General features: G+C 40.4%; 1 long non-coding RNA gene across 2 annotated transcripts; it reads right to left on the minus strand.

Annotated features, from left to right (window-relative positions):
- Positions 1-1062: 1062 nt before the first annotated feature.
- Positions 1063-7307, minus strand: LOC128779453 (uncharacterized). 2 transcript variants are annotated; one of them, XR_008425390.1, is made up of 3 exons: positions 7038-7307; positions 6664-6756; positions 1063-3066 (listed from the first exon to the last, which is right to left on the minus strand). It is a non-coding gene; the product is annotated as an uncharacterized lncRNA (long non-coding RNA). The 2 variants fall into 2 exon arrangements; XR_008425389.1 differs by lacking the exon at positions 6664-6756.
- Positions 7308-24396: the final 17089 nt, after the last annotated feature.

The raw sequence follows: 24396 nt of genomic DNA on the forward strand, positions 1-24396 counted from the left end.
CTCCATTTCACAGGTAGATGAAGGTTCAGAGCTTAAACCAAATGTGGTTCTTCCAGACTTTAGGAGGGTTGTAATTCTGGCATGTAAGCCTTTGAGGGACAATTTGAAATCTTAAGGTCTTTCTTTTCTGTTCTTTTTAATAATCTCTAAGCCTTTCTTTTTTTATTGCACTCTTTATTCATTCATTTTCAATTTTATTTTATTCATTTTTTTATTGTTGTTCAAGTACAGTTGTGTCCCATTCTTATTTCTATAATCAGGTTGTTGGTTTCAGACTCACTGGGACAATGCTCTTAATACAGACTACCCATAAAGGGGGACCAGTTGTTCCTCAGCTAACAAAATGCCTTGAAAACAACAATCGAATAATTTTCTTCACCATTAAACTCAAAGTATACATTTATATCTGAGAGTGTTTTCATGAGTGTTTCAAGAGTGTTGTGCACCCCTGTCCCTGCAAAAACATCTCTGAAGTGCTGCTGAGTGTTCCCAGGTGACCTCCAGAAATTTATTCTTCTGCTTGTTAAATGTAATGTGCCTGACATTATCTCCCTTTTTGTATCATTTACCGTGAGGATGACACAGTTTGTCCGTGGATGAGGCGTGCACATTGAGGTCTCTCAGAAGGCATAATGGTGAAGTGCATAGTGTCCATGCTACTTAACTTCACATGTAGGACTTTCATTTACATGACTACCTACCTTTTTTCCTTCCTGACATTCAACAGCACCCAAAATATCCTGGGCCAGTTTTTCACTAGGTCAAATTCCATATATTTTCAACTGGCCAACTCCATGTCACATGGTGACACTGCCCATTTCTAGGATGTGCCATGGGTCTAAACCCTCATCTTTCTGAGCCTCAGTTTGTTTCTGTGAAAGTTGTTAGAAAATACATTTTATATATATTTGGATGGATATAATGGATCAGCCATGGCTGGTGTTTACCTGGTACTTGGTTGTGCAAAATATATTTCTGGACCTGCTGTGCTTGTTGATCTTTATAAATTTCCAATTGTTGTATCCCGAACGCGAGCAGAAAATCAAATGGAGACATGTGGAGTGCACTTAGGTGGTACTTTATTTTTACCTGCGCAGGGGCAAACTCCCAGGGTGCCTGTTAAGGCTGCAAAGGGGAGTTGCGCCGAACGCTCACAGACTAGCTCTTTCATACATGCGGGAAGCAAGCAAGCAAGTTACAAAAGCGGGAGTTTCAGTTATCTCTGCATAGCTCTGGGCTCGGGAGGAACTTTTGCCTGTCTCTTGTTCATAAGAACCATCTGTCTGTCTCCTGTTGATAAGCTTACTTCGGCTGACAATGTTGTTTCTCTTCCTTTATCTATCTAGTGACCTTCAAGAGGTTTTCTGCTTAGCAATGCTTATAATTGCCTAGCTCTCTTTCCTAGCTCTCAACATTCCCCCATTTCCTTGTTGGCACTTATGAGTCAAATCCTTGAATCATCTTCTTCATGGGGAAGGATAGTGTAGGGCTGGGCCAATACCATCAGCTTGACGGTCTCTATCCTTTCTTTAATAAAAGACGTAAGCTTATTAATGACGATGGGGCCACAGGTTAAACAGAGGAGTATAATTAATAAAGGCCCACTAATAGAGGAAATCAGGATAGTCAGCCATGGGGACATCTTATAGATTCCTGGGTACCACGTTGGTTCTTCCAGCTTTTCTCGTTCTTTTAGTCTCTGGGTTAAGACCTTAATACTATCTCTAATTATCCCTGAATGATTAGCATAAAAGCAACAAGTTTCTCCTAATGCTGCACATAATCCTTCTTTCCTTAAGAACAATAAATCTAATCCTCTACGATTTTGGAGAGCTACCTCGGCCAATGAGTCTACCTGTCTTTCTGAATAAGCTACCTGATCTTGCAGCAGAGATATGTCCTTAGAGAACGTCTGTGAAAACTGCCTTAACTCTAATTCTCCCTGAATGAGGGCTGCGGCACTGAGTGCGGTGGACCCTAAGATCCCAACAGTGGCTACTATGGGTATAAGAAGGGGAGACCTCTTCTCCCTAGTCCTGGAGGGGAGAACAAAATCTGGGTTTCCTGCATAGAGATACACTTGGGGAATTATGTACCTAGTTACACAAAACTCTGGATAAGAAATTGGTGGCAAACAACGGTATATTCCTTGGAGGCATATAAACCAAATGCCCTCAGGGGCTTTCAGTAATCTTGGATTCTTCTCGGAGGAGTGGGCCATGTTCTTGTTGTCAAACAATGATTTCTATAATTGGCTTACCCAAAATGGTGGTGCACCCACATGGCTTGGTATCCAATCCCCAACATTCATGCAGGCTCGGCTTATAGAGCCTAGGGGTTCACTTCCTCCCCAAACCTGAGCACAGGTTCCCTTAGTGCCACCTGGGCTCACTGAACCTGTAAGTGAGCAGCCAGGGGCAACCTGAAAGCAGCATAGTAACTGGGAGCAGCATACCAACCAAACCATTATCCACCACATTCCCCCCTTTTGATGCTAAAAGTCATTCTCAGCTCCTTTAGCATCACCATAGAACTGGCCATAGTTCTGGGTATCAGTAAACTGCTGTAGTTTCTGGTACTGATACTGATAATTCTGAAGGGCCAGCACCTTAGCTACTGCACTAGGAGTGACTGTGGCTTCTAGATTCTGAACTAGGGTCTGTAGGATGCAAGGCCCTAGGCTTAATCCCCAGAAGAATTATGAGTAAGGGGCCCAGGAATGGTACACCTTGAGTTCTGGACCCCATTACAAATCCCTTCTTGGGGCCCTCCTCTTGGCTGCACCCTGCTTCAATCCTTCCTTTCAGATATATAACCCCTTTATAATTGTATAAAGGACAATGGACGAAGGTCTCGTCTTCTTGTAACTGCTTCCGGCTGGACATGGACGTTGTCCTACCTAACCTTGGGTCAGGGGTGCCCTGAAAGGGGGTGCAGCACGGAGGGAGTCCTTTCCTGTAAGGGGAAGGACCTTACAGAATCCAAGTCAGTTGGCTGTCACTGCGAAGTTGCAGGCTCGGTGTCCAAAGGCTGGCATTACTGGACAGTTGGCATCCTCGTCGTATTCTGGAGGTGACAGATTTGGCAAGAGAGTTGGAAGGCACAATTAAATCATAATCACTGAATAACAAAGGCAGGCACCTAGGTAAAGAATGGCTTATCTGGAGGAAGGTGTATGAGGCATGCTACACGTATCCAAAACCCTGTGGCTCACTACACTTCACTCGGGCTGAGGGGAATATATCAGGATTTCCCTCCTTTCAGATCTCTGGGCCCTTTCTGTCCAGGCCATTAGGACAGAAAAGGGAAGATAAGCTCTGAAGTGAAGCCCACAGATCGCCTGAACCCTTCACCAACCCAACCACCTAGTTTAACCAAACTAGTTGAGTCTCAGGTGGAGATGATGAAGGTGGGCTCCTTAAGTGAGGCCTATATTGCAACCAATCACTCAGGTAATGAGGCCATAGTCCCACGCCCTATGAAAACAGAAGGAGGAACACACAGGTTAATTTACACAACCACTCCCAAGCCAGTCTCCATGCTGGTGAGACTGTCTTTTGGGAAGACATTCAGTTGCAAGGCCCTTGCTGCAATGACATCTAACAATGGCAATTTGACAGGTCCTTCGTGCCTGTAAATTGAACATCTTCAGTGATATTACAAACCCAGTTTCAACTTTCAAATGAAAACAAACTTTTAAGACAGTTAGCTGCACGATTCCGATATCCAATACTGAGCATTGTGATTTTCCTTAGACCATGATTTTTCTCCTTAAGATCACCCTCATCATTATTAAAGAGACTACTTTGAGTCCAACTTTTAATTCTGCCTGTCTGTTTGCATAAACACACCAAGAGCAGCCTGGATCGCCTATGATCTTTAAGTTCGCTTTGCTGGAACTCACTCAGGGAACCTTTAGACTGACTTTTAGTCCGCCCCTTGGGGCACAGCAGCAGAGCCACACATCCGCCACCTGGCTTTGCCTGTACCAGTTGTTTTATTAAATCCTTGAGGCTTCCATTGTGCCTGCAGGTTCCTTTTTAGCCATCTTTCAGGAAAGCAACCTTTGTTCCTTCCCTGGAAAGACTGCCATGAACCGCACAATCAACCAGGGTACCAGGCTTCTTCTCGTGGGCTTTTGCTAGCTTCGCAAGTCAATCCCAGTTCTTCAGGGCTTCCTGGTGACAACCAGAACTCAGACATGCCTCCTTCAGGCGTGACATTCCAGTCAAAGAATCGGTTAACAAACCACTATTAATGACTGGTCCTAATGGATTTATGCAGAGAAACCTTATGTCATCACTCTTCAGAATGCCAAGTTCTGGAGGGATCAGGTAGGGAGAAAAATACCAAGTGCGAAGGAAAATCCTTTTCCTTCTGATATCTACTAAGATTGCGTCTCTATGCCTTATATCTTCTATTACTGGCCCCACACACACTTTCCAAAACTTTTACAAACTTTTATAACCTTTTATACACTTTTTTACAAACCCTCTTCTATCTTTACAGCTTCCTACAGACCTTCTGCAACATCCACTAACCTTCTGTATCTTTTCATACATCTTCATTTACATATCTTGCACTTTCCCTTGTTCAGTTTCCTACAGAGTGTGAAGTTTTAACCATCCCTGGAATCCTCAATTTTCTTTTCAGAGAAGATACAGAACAAAATTTAAAACACAGACAGAGTTCTATAAGAACAGTACACAGGTAGAGGCATCCTCTTGCACCAGTGCGTCTACTGGGGCCTCCGCAGAGACATGCCATTCAGGTCCAGTCTCTTGGCAGAGACATGCTCCTTTGCCTCAGGCTGAAACACACATCAGGCCCAAATGACCCTTCCTGGGTCCCGAGTGGCAAAGGCATTCTCTCCAACCGGTTACAGGCGACCTTCGCTAGGTCTTCAGGTGACCCTAACTAGGTCTTCAGATACAGGGGGTTTCTGATCAGAAACGGAAGCAAAATGAAACCACATTCCCATACAACCAGAAAACAAGTAGTTGAGGTTTCCTTTCCTCCAGGTTTAAAACTTTCACAACCTTTCTACATATTTTTGCCTATCCAGATTTAATTCCAATTCCCTTTTTAATCCCTGCTCCTTTCCCACACTGGGAAGGACTGTACTTAAACTCAGCACGTGACAGCCAAAAGTCCCTACCAGTACAGGCATCTTCTACTCAAAGTCCCTAGATATGCAGGGACATCCTGCAGCTTTCTGAAGATTAGACCTCGCAAACGCCCTATCAACTCCGCCCTCTGGGCTGAAGTTCCTTTTGGCAGGGCTTGCTGCCAAATGACTTCAGTTTCCGTGGTTACCGCAGCCCCCGCATACCCTTGCCCTTCCCTAAGGAAGCTACTGCTATCCGAGAACAGAGTGAGCTCTGGTTTTTCGTATGCCTCATCCCGCAAGTCTGGGCGCACGCCTGTGACCCGCTCTAATATTTCATGGCAGCTATGCATGATGGTTGGATCAGGGGCTGGCAGCAGGGTGGCTGGATTCAGGGCTGCGCTTTTCAGGAACTGGACTGCTGGGAGATTCAGCAACTGCACCTGGTACTGAGTCAGCCGTGCATTAGACAACCAGCGATCAGGAGAGGATTTCAGAATTCTCTCTATATGATGCTCCCCAATTATCTGCAAATTCTGTCCAAGGGTGAGCTTGCTGGCCTCTTTCACTAGCATGGCTGTGGCAGCCAGAGCTCGCAAGCAGCCTGGCCACCCTGAGGCTACTGGGTCCAATCTCATGGACAAATAGGCCACAGGCCTTCTCCAGGGTCCTAAAGCCTGGCTCAGCACTCCCTTTGCAAGGCCTCCGTTTTCTGCCACGAACAGCTGGAACGGAGAGAAATTAATCCCTGCGGTTTCTCAGAAAATGGGGGATTCTGGTGTTTCCAATTATACAGATCACTAGTGGAGAAAGGAGCATATATCAACCGAGGGGGTGCTCCGGCAGGGGCGTCCGGTCGGGGCGGTGCCTCACGGAGTGGCAGAAGCGCCGGAGGTGCTGGAGGTCCCGGAGCCTCCTGCCCATATCTGGTTCCCCCTCGGGTGTGAGGAGGGCTCTCGAGTGTCCCTCCCTCCTCTGGCTGGGTAGAATGCGGCTCTTCCCTTCTAGGGCAGGGAGGGAGCGCATTCGAGGGATCTAACATGTCCTCCCCAGGACCTGGTAGTGGGGGGTAGAGTTTAGGCACCCTCGGCTCTCGTGGCACAGAGGGCTCTGGGGATTTCTTTTGTTTTCCTCTTCCCGCGGCTAACAGAACCGTTCTTCCGCGGGAGGCACTCCTTCTTAGACATTTCTGAATATAGCCTGGCTTGTCTGGGGCTATGTCTACCCACACATCGATGTAAACCATCTGATCGGGGTGTGGGGCTCTATAAACTGTGGCCCGAACTGCAAACAATACAGGGAGGTCGAAAGTCCCCTCTGCAGGCCATCCGACACCAAAAGTCGGCCACTCTAGTTGACAAAGAGTCCGCAGGAACTCCGGATCGAGCTGCACGCTCACGCAGCCGCGTGCACGGTGCTGGAAATCAGAAAAGTTATTCAAGATGCAACCAAGCGGGGAGTTCGGGGTGGACTCCCGCTGTCCCATTTTCACAAGGGTTAGTTTCAAGTAACTGAGACAGACACACAAAACGAGACAAACAGAAATGACAATTCACCTCGCCCGCCTGGCTTCTCCTCTCGTGAGGACTTGGGTCTGTCTTAGCTAAGGCTGCCCGCGTAGAATTCGGGTTAAACTCCCAGCCGTTATGCTGTAGGACAGACCGAGGAACCGCAGGTTAGGGCCCCCAGACGCTTGGTAGGCTGATGCCGGTGGAGCCACAGACACAGCCTCACTCACGCTCTCTCTCTCTCTCACGGTTGCAACGTTCTAAATCCCCGCGGCACAATGTCAAATTACAGAAATCAAGATTGGGAGAGTGGCGTCCCGCTTCCGAATTCCTGGGTAGGTTTCCGGCGGCGTCCTACCTACTACCTCAGGACAGACCTCTGGAGAGCCAAAACCAAAAGAGGATCCTCACAAATTACTTACTCAGTTCGAACTGTCCACCCGGTCTCCGAAAGTGAAACTCCCAAAAGGGAGATCCCGCTGGGGCCTCCAAATGTTGTATCCCGAACGCGAGCAGAAAATCAAATGGAGACATGTGGAGTGCACTTAGGTGGTACTTTATTTTTACCTGTGCAGGGGCGAACTCCCAGGGTGCCTGTTAAGGCTGCAAAGGGGAGTTGCGCCTAACGCTCACAGGCTAGCTCTTTCATACCTGCGGGAAGCAAGCAAGCCAACAAGCTACAAAAGCGGGAGTTGCAGTTATCTCTGCATAGCTCTGGGCTCGGGAGGAACTTTTGCCTGTCTCTTGTTGATAAGAACCATCTGTCTGTCTCCTGTTGATAAGCTTACTTCAGCTGACTATGTTGTTTCTCTTCCTTTATCTATCTAGTGACCTTCAAGAGGTTTTCTGCTTAGCAATGCTTATAATTGCCTAGCTCTCTTTCCTAGCTCTCAACACAATCACTCATAGAATGCTTTCTGCCTCCATCTTCACTTGTCCATGGCCTTCTAAAGTTGGAAAAAAAACACCTGGAAAGCAAACTGTCAAGGCGTTTAAGATGCCATTTATCTAGTCTGGATTTTTGGTTTTGGTGTGGCCTGTCTAGGGATTTATGGGGGTAAGTGATAATCCCCCAGCCCACTCAGATATTTGGTGTCATTTTGGATGCAGTTCACTCCTTCAACTCTGTGTCTTATTCATCTCAATCAAGCAGGCCCACCTTGAAACACTTACCATTACTCACTGAAAAAAAAAAAAAAGCAGACACAACAATTGATCTTCAGTTTTGGTCAGAGGATCAGGCCATCAAAAACCGTATCACTTGGTGTATTCTCCACATATATCATATGTGGTATTTTCTTAGCATTCTTTGTATCTGGCGGTATTTTCCAAATGTGAACTTGAGTGAAGGATCACAAGACAATAGATACAGGTTAGTGATATTTGACTGCAGAGAAAGTGCCTCCCATTTTTATAGTACATGCACTGGGACGGAGAGAATGGCATTATAGGTGAGAAGAGCCTGGAAATACCCTGGATTTGGCTCAACTCCTTTCTAAACTTGTTTCCACTTTGTTATTTTTTTACACTTTAACTGCTGGCCTTTTTCTAATGCCTTTGCATGATCAACCGTATCATCTTCATCGTGTGCCATATAGACAACCTGTGACTAGACTATGTGAACTTCAGACCCACAGAGTCAGGTGTAAAAATACTGCTAAGAGCCCTTGCTAGAGCCACATAATTCTCTTTTCCATCCATCTTCCTAATCTATTTAAACTTCCTTATTATATTATTACTAGATATGGATGGCTGTGGAAATGGACAGTTCCTGGATGAAAAATTTGGAAAAGTTATTAATGGTGTTGTGAATTTAAAGTATCTAAAATGACTTTTACTTTCTTCATCTGTAATACTGAGGTAAAAAAGCATTTATTTCAAGTGTTCCTTCTGAGAATTAAATATGGTATGAGGTGATTAAAGAAGAGTAATCTTATTTTAAAACACTGTGTTTTAGACAATTAAAAAATAAAAGTAGACTAACTGCAAAACAGGTATCCTTGATAGATATTTATACACCATTGCATTTAAAACTGCAGGGTACACATTTTTCTCTATTTCACATGGAAAACTTTCCAAGATAGACCTTATGCTAGGAGAGAAAAAACTCTCAATAAATTTAAAACTTTAAAGTTATATTAAACATATTTTCATTTTCTTTTTTTAAAAGATTTTATTAATTTATTTTTAGAGAGGGTGCAAGGGAAGGAAAAAGAGATGGAGAGAAACCTCAGTGTGTGATTGCCTTGCATATGTCCCCAGCTGGGGACCTGGTCTGCAGCCCATGCGTGTGCCCTGGCAGGGAATCGAACTGGTGATCCTTCATTCACAGGCCAGTGCTCAATCCACAGAGGAACACTAGGCAGATCTATATTAACCATATTTTCTGCCCACAGTGGTAAGTAACTGGCAATCAAATATAAGAAAAAAAAGAAGCAATATATTTAGAAATTAATCAACATATTACCAAACACTCAACAAATCAAAAATTAAAATAAAAAGTCCTGGCTGGTGTGTTAAGTGGACTGGGGTCTGGCCTGAGAACCAAAGGGCTACTGATTTGATTTCTAACCCGGCCACATGCTTTGGTTGAAGGTCCATTCCCCAGTAGGGAGCATGTGAAGGCAAAAATATTTTGATGTTTTCTCCTTCTCTTTCTCTCTCCCTTCCCCTAGTCTAAAATAAATAACTAATTAAAATCTTCTTAAAAATTGAAAGAAACAGAAAACCCACAACTACACTCAGCCAAAAAAAAAAAAAAAATCTAATATGGTCTTAGAAAACCTGCATTTATCAGATGCTTTTATAAAAGGAGCCTATAACAATACAGTTCTAACTAAAGAGCAGAAACATTTCAATAAAATCTTTTGAGTTTCTAAATGCATTAGAAAAAGAACTAACAAACCAAAAAGTAAGTTGATATAAAAATAAAACAAAGATCAGCGCCATAATAAAGAAAATGGAGAAACAATGTAAAGACTAATAAAACTAATGGCTCCTCTTGTGAAATGGTAAATAAATTTGAAAAGCCTCTAATAAGACACATCAAGCAGTAAAGAAAGAAAACTAAAAAAATAAACCAGAAAAAAAAAAGAATCAACACGACAAAAACAGAAAGAATTTTTAAAGACTACCATCAACAATAATATACAACAAATTCGACCATCTAATAAAATGGAAACATTTTAAATCATACTCCCTTTGAAGGCAAAATCATGACATATTGCATTATCTGAACAAACGTATTACTAGCAATATCTTTGAATCAGTAATTAAAACACTGGAAAAGAAAAGCCCAGGCCCAGAGAAATTTACAGGGGAATTCAAACAAATATTTAAAAAATGAAGTACATATACTTCTAAACTAATCCATAAATTGATAAACTTCACTTACAAATTTATCTTATGAGGCCAGCATTACTTTGATACCCAAACTAAGGCAAGAGACTGCAAAAAAGAGAGGGGAGGGGAGCCTTACATTCCTATATTCTTGATAAATGTACACGATGAAATTCTCAAAAATTATACAGAACCAAGTGGTATGATATATTAAAATAACTATACATCCTGATCAACTGTGAATTACACCAGTAATGTAAGAATGGCTCAAAATCCAGGAAACAGTTGATGTTATTCATGACATCAAAAAAATAATTTGAATATTCAAGAGACACAGAAAAGGAAATAAAATACTATATGCATTACTGATGAAAATAGTTCCAAGAACACTTATACAAGGAAAAAATCTCAGCTTGACAAAGATTATGTATGTCAAACTCAAAACTATGTGTATACTCAACTGTGAAATAAAGAAAGTGTTCTCTTTAAAATGAAAAACATAATGTCCACTTTCATTACTATCATTTGAAATAGATTGGAATAATTAAACTAGCAATCAGAGGGAAAAATAAATAAAATACATCTAAATAAAAAAGAATTAAAACTGTCACTATTTGCAGGTGATATGAACTCTATATCGAATTTCTTAAAGAATTGGAGAAAGTCAAATTAATAAAGTAATTCAGTAAAAACAAAACGCAAACTGTACAAAAACCTGTCAAATTCATATACAATAATAAACACAGGAAGAAGAGGAAAAGAAAGTAATCCCGTTGACAATTACATGAAAAACAAATACATGCCTCCGAATTGACATCAACACAGAGGTTAAAGATCTGTACTTTCAAGATTACAGGACATTGAAGAAACTGAAAATAACACCAAAAAATGGAAAGACATACCATTGCTATATATTGGGAAGATTAAATTGTTATAATTACAATATCTCCCAAAGCAATTAATCAGCTCAGCTGAAATTCTATCAAACTACTACGCACAGTCTTCTCAGAAATGAAAATCTTAAAATGTACATAGAACAACAAATACCTTAATAAGCAAATAAATTTAGAGAAGAAAGAACAAAGTTATAAGTATGACTCCCCATGATCTCAAACTATACTATAAAGCTACCATAATCAAAACAGAAAGGTATTGGCACAAAACAGCCACTTAAAACAATACAACAGTATAGAGTGCCCAGGATTAAACCCTCTTACATGAACAACTAATGAATGACAGAGAAGGTAAAGATATACACTGCTGAGTTGACAGACTTTTCAACACCTATCCTGGAAAAACAAAATATACATATTCAACAAACACAGGGCATACTCTTACATCATATTCAAAAATAAACTTAAACTAATACCAGCCTCGCCCACCTCTCCACCTTTTCAACTGATGTCAGCCCTGCTTCTCTCTTACCCACATCTGCTTGCCTTCCAATAGAAGTTAGCAACCCACTGTTCCCTGCTTCACAGATAAGTCTACATCCACCCACCACTTTTTGCCATCCAACTGACTCCATTCCTGCCTATATTCCCTGCATTCCAACTAATGTCAAGCATGCTTAAGTGTCCTTGTGTTTTAACTTGGACCAGTGGTAGGGTAAAGGGAGGCAGTCTGGCTTCCTCACCCAGGTATCTGGGCAACTAAGGGAAGCAGTTTCCCATAACCTTGAGAATGGGCCTGAAAAGTATTGTTCTCATAGCCTTGAGACGGGGTCTGATAAACTGTTCCCATGCCTTGAGTGGTCTTGCATGCATAGTATGAAGCTCTGTTGCATAATTCTGTTGGCACCTTGCTATCTTTGTCTATAATCTAGTATTTAAGGATGTAGAGAATCCCTCTGGGTGACACGCTGGGTGATGAAAGATATGCAGTGGGCCACACTGGGTTCCATGCTGGGGTGCCACACAAAGGGGACAGGTGACAATCAGGGGGACACACAGCTTGCAACCTGTGTGCTTTTTCCACCCTTGAATAATGTCATGTCAGACATCCCAACAGTTCCGTGAATATACTTCAATCTACCAGAATCTCATGAACCTGTCTGGCCTTGAATGGTCACAAAACACTAAATGTGTCATATGTAGTTGAAGGAGTGAACCTCATCGAACATAGTACCAGTTATCTCAGTGGGTGTTATATTTGTCTACTGCCCTGATAGATCTTTTATCTGGCCACAAAGGTCAGAGGTTAAGACCAGATGGAAAAATTTAAAATTCCTTGAAATATTGCATTCTACCTCTTTTTCAACCTCACAGGTCCCATAAACAAGTGAAGAAGAAGGCAGAAAGCTTTTCATGGGTAAGTGAAAATTTGTTTAGATGAAAATTCACAGAAGATCCAGCAGTATATACTGCAAGACCAGTTACTAGGTAAGCACTTGCCTACCGGTTGATGGCTCATCCAGTTGATCCTACCAAAATAATACAAGGTTTGCTCTCTAACACCCACTTTATACATAAGCAAACTGAGCCTCAGAGAGATAAGGGATATTCCCAGGACACAACCTGGTGTTGGGAAGAGTCACCAAGGATATGGCCAATACTTATGTAGTAGCAAGCTGCTCTAGGATATGTTGTACGGTACGAAATACCAGACAAATGAACAGGTGGGTCATCATTTTTAAAATGTTTAGACAGGGGTAGGCTGCTACCATGGACATTATGAAAATCCTCTGTGTTATACATTCTACAGGATCCTCAAGGTGACAATCAGATGTCACCTTCATATTTAGTTAAACACAAAGGGACACAATGTGAACATCACCAAAAACCATAGAAAGAATGACAATGTGGAGCTCCTGCAGGAATTCAGAGTTCTTCGGGGACACATGCATCAAGACACAGTGCCCTGACTGAAACAATTTCTGATCTTTATATGCATTTTCATGAGATAGTTGATCAAGAGGAATTATATGATTATTCTTTTCAAGGCATTTTTTAGCTTAGGAACAAGAGACTTCCCTTGTTCCTAAGTATGAATAGTCTGTATAAAGAGCATTTTCCCAGTGGATCCACAACAAATAACCCAAAAGCACGGATGGAAAAACACGGACTTAAATATGTCAAATGGTTCTCAAGTTCCTTCAGGCCAGTATTGAGAACTGCCAAAGTGTGGCAACACCACATTACCTCTGAGCTACTGAGCCTTGGCCTCCCTGACATGAAAGGACAACTTCTGGAGAACTTTGTGCCTCCACCATTTAAAGACAGTGTACAGGAAACACACACGATAGGAATCCACTTAATTATTTCTACAAAGGCACTGATTGATTTTTTTAATTATTATTTAATAAAGTTTTGATGCCTTCATTGTAGAAATTTCAGACTTAGTAAAGAGACAAATTCTTGGAGATTTAAAGAAGATATATAGCCTTTGCCAGGGACAGTATCTGATCACATGACTTGCAAAGTAAAAAATCCACATCACTGGTAAATGGCTGACATCTGAAACAAAATATTGGTAAAAAAAAATCGTGCACATCACAAATACCATATGATCTCACCCTTAACTGGAACCTAATCAACAAAAGAAAAAAGCAAACAAAATATAACCAGAGACATTGAAGTTAAGAACAATCTAACAATAGCCAGAGGGGAGTGGAGAGGGGACAGTGGGGAGAGGGGATTACAGGAACTTCTATAAAGGACACATGGACAAAATCAAGGGGGAGGGTGGAGGTGGTGGGGAAGGTGGGTTTGGCTGCAGTGAGGTGGAGGGATGGGGAGAAAAGGCAGACAACTGAATAACAATAAAAATTAAAACACACACACACACAGAAAAAAATCGTGCACATGAATGACAACTGTGATAGCGTCGGACAACTTGACACCATGAGGACTGAGTCTGAAATAATTACAAATTTCAGGTGAGTCTTGATTCAAAAACCAACCACCATCAGAGACTGTTGGTGGCAATGTCATTGGGAAAGAATTTTTGGTTCTAATAGGAATTTTCTGTTTCTAGTTGAGCCTTGGGAGGCTGATGTTTTTCTGCAAAATCTATTTTATCTAGATTGTCAAATATGTTGGTATGTAGTAGTTCAAAATATTTCTAATGAATTTTTAAACCTGTGGCATCAGATGAGATTTTCATTTTCATTTTTGATTTTATTCATTTTTGTTCCCTCTTTGATAAGTCTTACTATTGGGTTGTTCATTCTATTTACTTTTCAATGAATCAGGCTTCATTTTATTAGTAATTATCTTATATTTTTGTTTTACTTATTTGTACTCAAATCTTTGTTATAAATTTTCTTCTACTTATGTGTTTGTGGGTTTTCAGGTATCTGGTTTCTTCAGGGAAAAATTTAATAGCTTTTTGGATTACTTTCCTACTCTTTGGTAGCCCTATATAGCTATAATTTTTTCTCTTTTAACTGCTTTAACATATAAATTTTGTTATGTTGTTTTTCCATTTGTGTGAATCTCAAGGTAGATTTAGTTTTCTCTTTGATCTATTAATTGTTTATTTATTTTGCGGGGGAGGTTAGGATATTAAAACTTTATTATTTTTTCTTTTTAAATTTATTTTTATTCAGTTACAATTGTCTGCATTCTCTCCACTTCCCTCCACTCCACACTAGCCAGTCCCACCTCCCTCCCCCCCCTCTACCCTCCCCCATGCATTTGTCCTTGTGTCCTTTATAGTAGCTCCTGTAGACCCCTCTTCCCATGATCCCCTCCCCACTCCCCTGTGGCTATTGTTACAATGTTCTTAATTTCAATGTCTCTGACTATATTTTGTTTGCTTTTATCTTTTGTTGATTATGTTCCAGTTAAAGGTGACATCATATGGTATTTGTCCCTCACCACTTGGCTTATTTCACTTAGCATAATGCTCTCCAGCTCCATCCATGCCGTTGCAAAGGGTATAAGCTCCTTCTTTCTCTCTGCTGCGTAGAATTCCATTGTGTAAATGTACCATAATTTTTGGATCCACTCATTTGCTGATGGGCACTTAGGTTGCTTCCACTACTTGGCTATTGTAAATTGTGCTATGAACACTGGGGTGCATAGGTTCTTTTGGATTGGTGTTTCAGGGTTCTTAGAGTATAATCTCAGCAGCAGAATTGCTGGGTCAAAGGGCAGTTCCATTTTTAGTTTTCTGAGGAAATTCCATACTGTTTTCCACAGTGGCCTCACCAGTCTGCATTCCCACCAACAGTGCACTAGGGTTCTCTTTTCTCCAATCCTCTCCAACATTTGTTTGTGGATTTGTTTATGTTGGCCACCCTGACTGGTGTGAGATGGTACCTCATTGTGGTTTTAATTTGCATCTCTCTGATGGCTAGTGATGCTCAGCATCTTCTCATATGTCTCTGGGCCCTCTGTATGTCTTCCTTGGAGAAGTGTCTGTTCAAGTCCTTTGCCCATTTTTTAATTGGGTTGTTTGTCTTCCTGGAGTGGAATCGTGTGAGTTCTTTATATATTTTGGAGATCAGGCCCTTGTCTGAGGTATCATTGGCAAATATGTTTTCCCATACTGTTGGTTCTCTTTGTATTTTAATGCTGTTCTCTTTAGCCATGCAGAAGCTTTCTTATTTTGATGAGGTCCCATTTGTTTATTCTTTCCTTTATGTCCCTTGCTTTAGGGGATGTGTCTGTGAGGATGTTGCTGTGGAATGTCTGAGATCTTCCTGCCAATGTTTTCCTCTAGGACTTTTATGGTGTTATGACTTATATTTAAGTCTTTTACCCATCTTGAATTTATTTTTGTGTATGGTGTAAGTTGGTGATCGAGTTTCATTTTTTCGCACGTAGCTGTCCAGATCTCCCAACACCATTTGTTGAAGAGGCTATTTTTACTCCAATTTATGCTCCTGCCTCCTTTGTTAAATATTAATTGACCATAAAGACTTGGGTTTATTTCTGGGCTCTCTGTTCTGTTCCATTGGTCTATGTGCCTGCTTTTATGCCAGTACCAGGCTGTTTTGATTACAGCGGCCCTGTAATATATTTTGATATCAGGTATTGTGATCCCTCCTGCTTTGTTCTTCTTTCTCAAAATTGCTGCAGCTATTCGGGGTCATTTATGGTTCCATATGAATTTGTGAAATGTTTGTTCTATATCTGTGAAATATGTCATAGGTACCTTAATAGGGATTGCATTGAATCTATAAATTGCTTTGGGTAGTATGGCCCTTTTGATGATGTTAATTCTTCCAATCCATGAGCATGGTACATGCTTCCATTTGTTTGTGTCTGTGTCTTCCTTAATTTCTTTCTTCAGTGTTGTGTAGTTTTCTGAGTACAGGTCTTTTACCTCCTTGGTTAGGTTTATTCCTAGGTACTTTATTTTTCTTGTTGCTATGTCAAATAGGATGTTTTTTTTCCTGATTTCTGTTTCTGCAGTTTCGTTGTTGGTATGCAGGAATGCCTTTGATTTCTGAGTATTGACTTTGTATCCAGCTGTTTTGCCAAATTCATTTATTAGGTCGAGTAGTTTTTTTGTGGAGTCTATAGGGTTTTCCATGTACACTATCATGTCATCTGCAAACAGTGACAGTTTCATTTCCTCCTTTCCAATTTGGATGCCTTTGATTTCTTGTTCGTGTCTGTTTGCTGTGGCTAGGACTTCCAGTACTATGTTGAATAGGAGTGGTGAGAGAGGGCATCCTTGTCTTCTTCCTGATCTTAGTGGGAAAGCTCTAAGGTTTTGTCCATTGAGTATGATGTTGGCTGTAGGTCTCTCATATATGGCCTTTATTATGTTGAGGAATGCTCCCTTTATTCCCACTTTGCTGAGTGTTTTTATCAGAAATGGGGCTGTATCTTATCAAATGCTTTTTCCGCATCTATTGATATGATCATGTGATTTTTGTCTTTGCTGTTGTTGATGTGATGTATTATGTTTATTGATTTGTGAATATTGTGCCATCCTTGCATCCCTGGGATGAATCCCACTTGGTCATGGTGTATGATCTTTTTAATGTATTGCTGGATGCGGTTTGCCAATATTTTGTTGAGAATTTTAGCATCTATGTTCATCAGTGATATTGGCCTGAAGTTTTCTTTCTTTGTTTTGTCTTCATCTGGTTTTGGGATTAGGATGATGCTGGCTTCATAAAACGAGTTTGGGAGTCTTCCATCTTCTTGAATTTTTTGAAATAATCTGTGGAGGATGGGGGTTAGCTCCCCCTTAAATGCTCTGTAGAATTCTCCTGTGAAACCATCTGGTCCAGGGCTTTTGTGTGTCGGAAGCTTTTTGATTACTGTTTCAATTTCATCAGGCGTTACTGGTCTCTTCAGGCTTTCTGCTTCTTCTTCATTGAATTTGGAAGGTTATGTTTTTCTAGAAATTTGTCCATTTCATCTAGGTTTTCAATTTTTTTGGCATACAGTTCTTCATAGTAATTTCTTACAATCCTTTGTATTTCGGTGGTGTCAGTTGTAGTCTTTCCTCTTTCATTTCTGATTGTGTTTATTTGGGTCCTCTCTCTTTTTTTCTTGATGAGTCTGCTTAAGGGCTTGTTGATTTTGTTTATCTTTTCAAAGAACCAGCTCCTGGATTCGTTGATCCTTACAATTGTGGTTTTAGTCTCTATGTCATTTAATTCTTCTCTGATCTTGGTTATTTCCTTCCTCTACTTGCTCTGGGTTGTCTTTGTTTTTGTTCCTCGAGTTCTTGTAGGTGTATGGTTAGGTTGTTTATTCGAAAGGTTTCTATTCTTTTTAGGTAGGCCTGTATGGCTATGAACTTCCCTCTCAGGACTGCCTTTGCTGTGTCCCATAGGTTTTGGATTGTTGTGAGTTCATTTTTGTTTGTTTCCAGAAACTTTTTGATTTCTTATCTAATCTCATTTTCACCCATTCATTGTTTAATAGCATGCTATTCAATCTCCATGTTTTTTTGTGTTCTGGGGTTTTTTCCTTGAGATTTGTTTCTAGTTTCAGTCCCTATGGTCAGAGAAAATGCTTGATATGATTTCCATTTTCTTGAATTTGTTGAGGCTTGTTTTGTGTCCTATCATGTGGTCTGTCTTTGAAAATGTTCCATGTGCATTTGAAAATAATGTGTATTTTGCTTCTTTGGGATGAAAGGCTCTATATATATCAGTTAAGTCCATTTCATCCAAGGCCTTGTTCAATGCCACAATATCTTTGTTGATATTTTGTTTAGAAGATCTGTCCATCTTTGACAGTGGGGTATTAAATTCCCCTACTATAATTGTGTTGCTGTCAATATCTTTCTTGAAGTCCTCCAAGATTTTCTTTATGTATTTGGGTGCTCCTATATTGGGTGCATATATATTTACAATGTTTATGTCTTCTTGGTGGATTCTTCCTTTGATTATTATGAAGTGACCATGTGGGTCTCTCTTTATGACCCTTTTTTTGAAGTCTATTTTGTGTGATATGGGTATTGCTACCCCTGCTTTTTTTTTTTTTTTCCTGTCCATTTGCTTGGAATATTTGTTTCCAGCCCTTCACTTTCAGTCTGTGTAGGTGTTCTGTCCTGAGGTGGGTCTCTTGTAGGCAGCATATGTGTGGGTCATGTTTTCTTGTCCATTCAGCTATTCTATGTCTTTTGATTGGAGCATTTAATTCATTTACATTTAAGGTTATTATTGATAGGTATTTATTCATTGTCGATTCTTTGTACCTGTGTTCTTCCCTTTTTCTCTCTTTTCCTTCCTTTCTTACAGCAGCCCCTTTAGCATCTCTTGCAGAGCTGGTTTGGTGGAGGTATATTCTTTTATACTTCTTTTGTCTGGGAAACTCCTTATTGGTCCTTCTATCTTGATTGAGAGCCTTGCTGGGTAAAGTAGTCTGGGTTGCAGGCCTCTGGTTCTCATGACTTGGAATATTTTTTGCCATTCTGTTCTGGCTTGGAGCATTTCCATTGAGAAGTCATTTGCTAACCTTATCAGGGCTCCCTTGTATGTTACTTCCTTTTTTTCCCCTTGCTGTCTTTAAGATTCTTTCTCTGTCTTGGAATTTTGCCATTTTAATTATGATGTGTCTTGCAGTGGGCCTCTTTGGGTTCCTCTTGGTTGGGACTCTCTGTGATTCCTGGATTTGCATGACTTTTTCTCTCATCATTAAATTTTCCATCATTACTTTTTCAAGCAGGTTTTCTATGCCTTGCTCTTCTTCTTCTCCTTGTGGTATCCCTACTATACGGATATTATTGCGTTTCATGTTTTCCTGCATTTCCCTTAACTCTTCTTCATTCTTTCTGAGCCTCTTTTCCTTTCCTTGCTCATTATGGGTGTTTTTTTCTACCTTGTCCTCCAGTTCGCTGATCTGGTCCTCTGCTTCATCGAGCCTGCTTTTGATTCCTTGTACTGTGTTCTTCAATTCAGAAATTGCATTCTTCATTTCCTCTTGGCCTTTGTTGATAGTTTCTATTTCCTTTTTCATGTTGATATAGTTTGCAGTGAGTTCATTGTAGTTTCCCTGTAGTTTTTGGTAATTCTGTGTGAGCTCATTAAGCTTCCTCATAACCAATTCCTTGAACTCAGTATGTGATAGTTGACTTGCCTCTTTTTCATTTAGCATTCTTTCTGAGACTTCCCCCTTTCCTTTCTCTTGGGGATTGTTTCTTCGTGTTCCCATTGTTTGTGAGATTCTTCCTGTTAGCCTCTGCTTCTTAAGTTGCTCTGTTCTGACCCCCTGTGTTTTTGGTGTGAACTTCTGTGGTTGAATACCTGTGAGATATAGTTTACAGTCTCCTTGATCTCCTGATCTTACTGATCTTGGGCTGTGGTTTCTGTTGGCTCTGTGTATGTCTTTGGTTTTTGGTTGTTGTTGGGTCTTTCTTTGGTGGGTCTTTCCCACCAGCTGGTTATCTGAGGGTCTGTCTGTCCCCCACCTCTTGTCTTTTGTTGTGCAGGTGTGGGCAGGTTGTGTTGGAGCTGGTTCTTCTGTGTGTACAAGGTTTTGAGGCTTTTCTCTTGTTCTTGTTCAGTTTTTTGTTCTTAGTAATTTCTTCACTATTTATTTGTGTTTTCAGATAGGTACTGGGTTGACTTTGTGCGGCTTCCCCTCCCTCCTTCACCTTCTTCCATTCTTATCTGTTGGTGTTTCCTTTTTTGGTGGGTTTCCTCTTCCAGGAGGAATCCTGGTGTTCCCAGCTTTTACCCACTCCTTTTTTATGGTAGGCCTACTCTGGGCTATGGGTGTGCATGCAGAGCCTTCCTTGATTCGCACTCCCCCTGGTCCTGTGGTCTCAGTTCCCTCTGAGATGATGTGCAGACACTCCCCTGTCGCTGGGCACACTCCCGGTTGCTCGGCACCATGCCCTGGCTGGTGCCTTCAGTCTCAGCTCCCCCCCGAGAAGAGGTGCGGGCACTCCCCGGTGGATGGGCACACTCCTGGTCACTGGGCACCCTCCCCCGGGTAGTGCCTGAAGTCTCAGCTCCCTCCGAGATAAGGTGCTGGCACTCCCTGGTCACTGGGCACCCTCCCCCTGGTGGTGCCTGTAGTCTCAGCCAAATATTTTCATCTTTTAAAAGAATATTTTATTTATTTTTAGAGAGACAGGAAGGTAGGGAAAAATGGAGAGAAGTATCTATTTGCACCCCCTGACATTCTCCAAAAAGGGGCCTGGCTTGCAGTCCAGACATAGGTCCTGACTGGAATTGAACCAGTGACATTTAGGTTCACAGGACGATGCCCAACACACTGGGCCACACCAGTCATGGCTCTATTGTGTTCATCTTCCTCTTACCTTCTTATGCTATGAATTAATCCATGTGCTTCTCTTCTCTATGTCTTTCTGATGTTGACATTCTGAAGGCACTTATTCTGTATGACCAAAGTGCTGCCAAATATTTTATGATGTGGAAGGAAACTAAAAGTAAATTGACTTAAAATGCCAATAATTTATGCACATAAGAGCCCCAATGTGAATGCATACACTGTGCATGTTCGGGATTAGCTTTCAAAATATTTATATGCAGTATGGGTTTTGAGATGCTGTAAGCTGAGGAAGTGGCCTTTGTGATATATCAAAGATTTGTCCTTTATGAAGTACTTAGTGAAAAGGATTTGATTTGCTACATTTTGTCCTTCCTTATGTAGTAAATATTGCATGGGATATGTTAGTCTCCAAAGCTTGGGAATTGTAGAGAGGTACATCCCAGGTGGACAGCTAGAAAGAGCTGAAGTGTAAAAATATCCCCAGTTTTAGAGAACTGGGAGCAAGAGTTTCTGATCTGTCTTACTTGGGCATCTTCTTGGGATGTATCACCCTAGGAAGCTCAGTCTTCACACAGAATAAAGGGGAGCAAATATTGGTGTTTCTGCACACTGGTGTTTTCAGATTCTGGGCTTTTGATGAAAAAGGTGTTGAGTGAAAAAATGTATAGAAACAGGGCTGGTAAGAATCAAATGAACAGGGCTCTTGTTGTTTGGAAATTAAGCATACACAGGGGGGACTGCCACAAGTTGGAAGGTAGGGAGACATGGTGAGACTGGATTCATTTGGAAGACAGGGAGAAGTATGCAGGGCTGGAGTAGTTGAACCCCTGAGAAAGGTGTGTGGACTTGGCGTCAGTTTGAAGTCAAAGACAGGTGGGCAGGAATAGTATCAGTTGGAAGGCATGGAGAGGCTTGGTGCTGCTGTCAGTTTGAGGAAATGGAAGTTGGACAGGGCTAGAATGAATTATAAATAAATGGAAGGTGCATGGAATTTCCATCTGTTGAAATTCTGGGAGAGGAGGCAGGCCTGACATTAGTTTAATTTTTTTTTTTTCTTGTTAGTGCTGTTGTAGAGTTGCCCAGATTTATTTTTGGCATGTATTATTTTCTGATTTTTGAAGACTACTTATTGAAGAAACTTTCTAAAACTGTTGCCACTTTGGTTTATTTCCTTTAACCGATGGTGTTTTGCTTATCCAATGTTCACCAAAAACTGAACTATCTTCATTCTGTGCCTTCAGAAAACATGGAACTAGTCTTTGTGAAGCTGAGGCCCACAGAGTCAGTTGTAGAGATACCAGTGAGATCCCCTTGCTGAGAGCCCCTGTTCTTTTCAAGCTTTCTCCTTAATCGGTTTAAAGTTCCTTCTGTACCCTTTGAGGGATGGCTGCAGATGTAGACTGTTCCAGGTTGAAAAACTTGAAAGGATGGAGAGAACTGTTGTGACTTTAAAGTAGATATAGTGCCTTTTACTTTCCTATGTGTAATGCTGAGATGAAAAATCATTTATCTCAAAGGGTACTTTTAAAAGTATGTGTCATATGAGGTGATTATGGAAAAGTAACCTTATTTAAAAACACTGTTTTAAACAAATTAACAAATAAAAACAGACTCAATTGCAATATTAGACCAGGTTTACTTGACAGAGTTTTATAGAGCATTGCATTTAAAACCGTAGGGGACACACTGTTGTCTAATTTACATGCAAAAATTCCCAAGATAGCTCTTCTACTAGGAGAAAAAACAATCCTAATTAAACTTTAACTATTAAAATTTATATGAACCATATTTTGTAACCCCAATGGTAAGATACTAGAAATCTAAAAAAGGAAAAAACCACAAATATTTGGAGATTACAAAACAAGCAACTAAATACCCAATAAATCAAAAAATGAAAACTGAAAAACAAAAAGTATATTGAAAGAAATAAAAATGCAAACACAGTTTTAGAAAATGGGGTTTAGCAATAGTTGTTATAAGAGGAAATATTATGATGATACAACTGTAAAGAAACAGCAGACAACTTTCAATGAAATCCTTTGAATTTATTTTTAAATACATTAGAAATGAAGTAACAAAGAAAAAAGTAAATTGAAATAATATTAAACGAAGATCACAGCCATAACAAATAAACTGGAAAAATAATAGGAAAGACTAATAAAACCGGTGGCTCCTTCTTTGAAATGATAAAAAAAATTGAAAAGCCTCTAGTGAGCCTCATCAAGCAGTAAATAGAGAAAACATAAATAAATCAAATAAGAAAAGGAGACAAACTGCAATCGACACCAAAAAGCACAAAGAATTATTGAGAAATACCATGAAAACTTTATGCAAATAATTTGACAATTTAGTGAAATAAAAAAATTTTTTAAAATATACCCTTTGAAGACTAAACCAGTAAGAATTACATAACCTGAACAAAACAATTACCAGCATCAAATTTGAAGCAATAATCACAACATCCAAAGAAAAAACCCAGGACTAGATAGTTTTACAGGGGAATTCTAACATTTATTTTTAAATAATTAATAAATTGAAGAAGTACACTTCCAAATTTAATTTATAGGGACAGCATTACTCTTATACTGAAACTACACAAAGACACTGGAGAGAGAGAGAGAGAGAGAGAGAGAGAGAGAGAGAGAGAGAGAGAGAGAGAGACTGAGTTACAGGATTATATTCTTGAAAAGTGAACAGGCCAAAATTCTCAACAAAACCGTAGCAAACCAAATTTCATAATATATTTTAATATTACCCATCCAGATCAAGTGTGAAGTTTACCAGTGATGAAAGAATGGCTCAACATTCAGCAAAAAATCAGTGTGATTCATCACATTAAAAACCCAAAACAAGAATCATACAATTATGTGATAAATATAGGAAAAGTCTTTGAAGAACTAAATGTGTATTACTGATAAAAATATATCAAAGGAGTGCTAATAGAAGGAAAGATCTCAGCTTGAAAAAGGCTGTATATGACAGCCTCACAGCTCACATAATACTCAATTGTGAAATACTGAGAACATGTTAAAGATCAAGAACATGTCAAGAATGTCTACTCTGATTACTATTATTAAAAATAATGGAATATTAAGACATGGCAGTCAAAAAATAAATGAAATGCATATAACTAAAAAAGATAACTATGAGTATTTGTAGATGACATTATACTCTATAAAGAATTTTTTTTTCTTCCTTTTCTTATTGATGTTCAAGTACAGTTGTCTCCATTTCCCCCCACCATTCCCCTCAAACCAGCCATCCCCACTTCCCTCCCTCGATTCTACTCCCCTATGGTTTTCTTCATGTGGCCTTTATAGATGTTCCTAAACCCTTCCCCATTCCCCCCTACCCCCAATTATCCCCTCCCACCTCCTCTCTGGTTACTGTCAGTTCATTCATAATTTCAATGTCTCCGGTTATATTTTGTCTGCTTGTATGTTTTGGTGACTAGGTTCCACTCATAGGTGAGATCATATGGGATTTGTCTTTCACTGCCTAGGTTACTTCACTTAGCATTATGTTCTCCAGTACCATCCATGCTGTCACAAAGGGTAGGAGCTACTTCTTTCTTTCTGCTGTGTAATATTCCATCATGTAAATATATCATTGTTTTTTGATCCATTCATTTACTGATGGGCACTAGGGTTGCTTCCAACACTTGGCTATCATGAATTGTGCTGCAATGAACATTGGGGTGCATAGGTTCTCTTGAATTGATGTTTCAAAGTTCTTATGATATAGTCCCAGTAGTGGAATTGCTGGGTCAAAAGGCAGTTCCATTTCC

This window comes from Desmodus rotundus, chromosome 10 (assembly GCF_022682495.2).
Source record: "Desmodus rotundus isolate HL8 chromosome 10, HLdesRot8A.1, whole genome shotgun sequence".
NCBI classification, from domain to species: domain Eukaryota; kingdom Metazoa; phylum Chordata; class Mammalia; order Chiroptera; family Phyllostomidae; genus Desmodus; species Desmodus rotundus.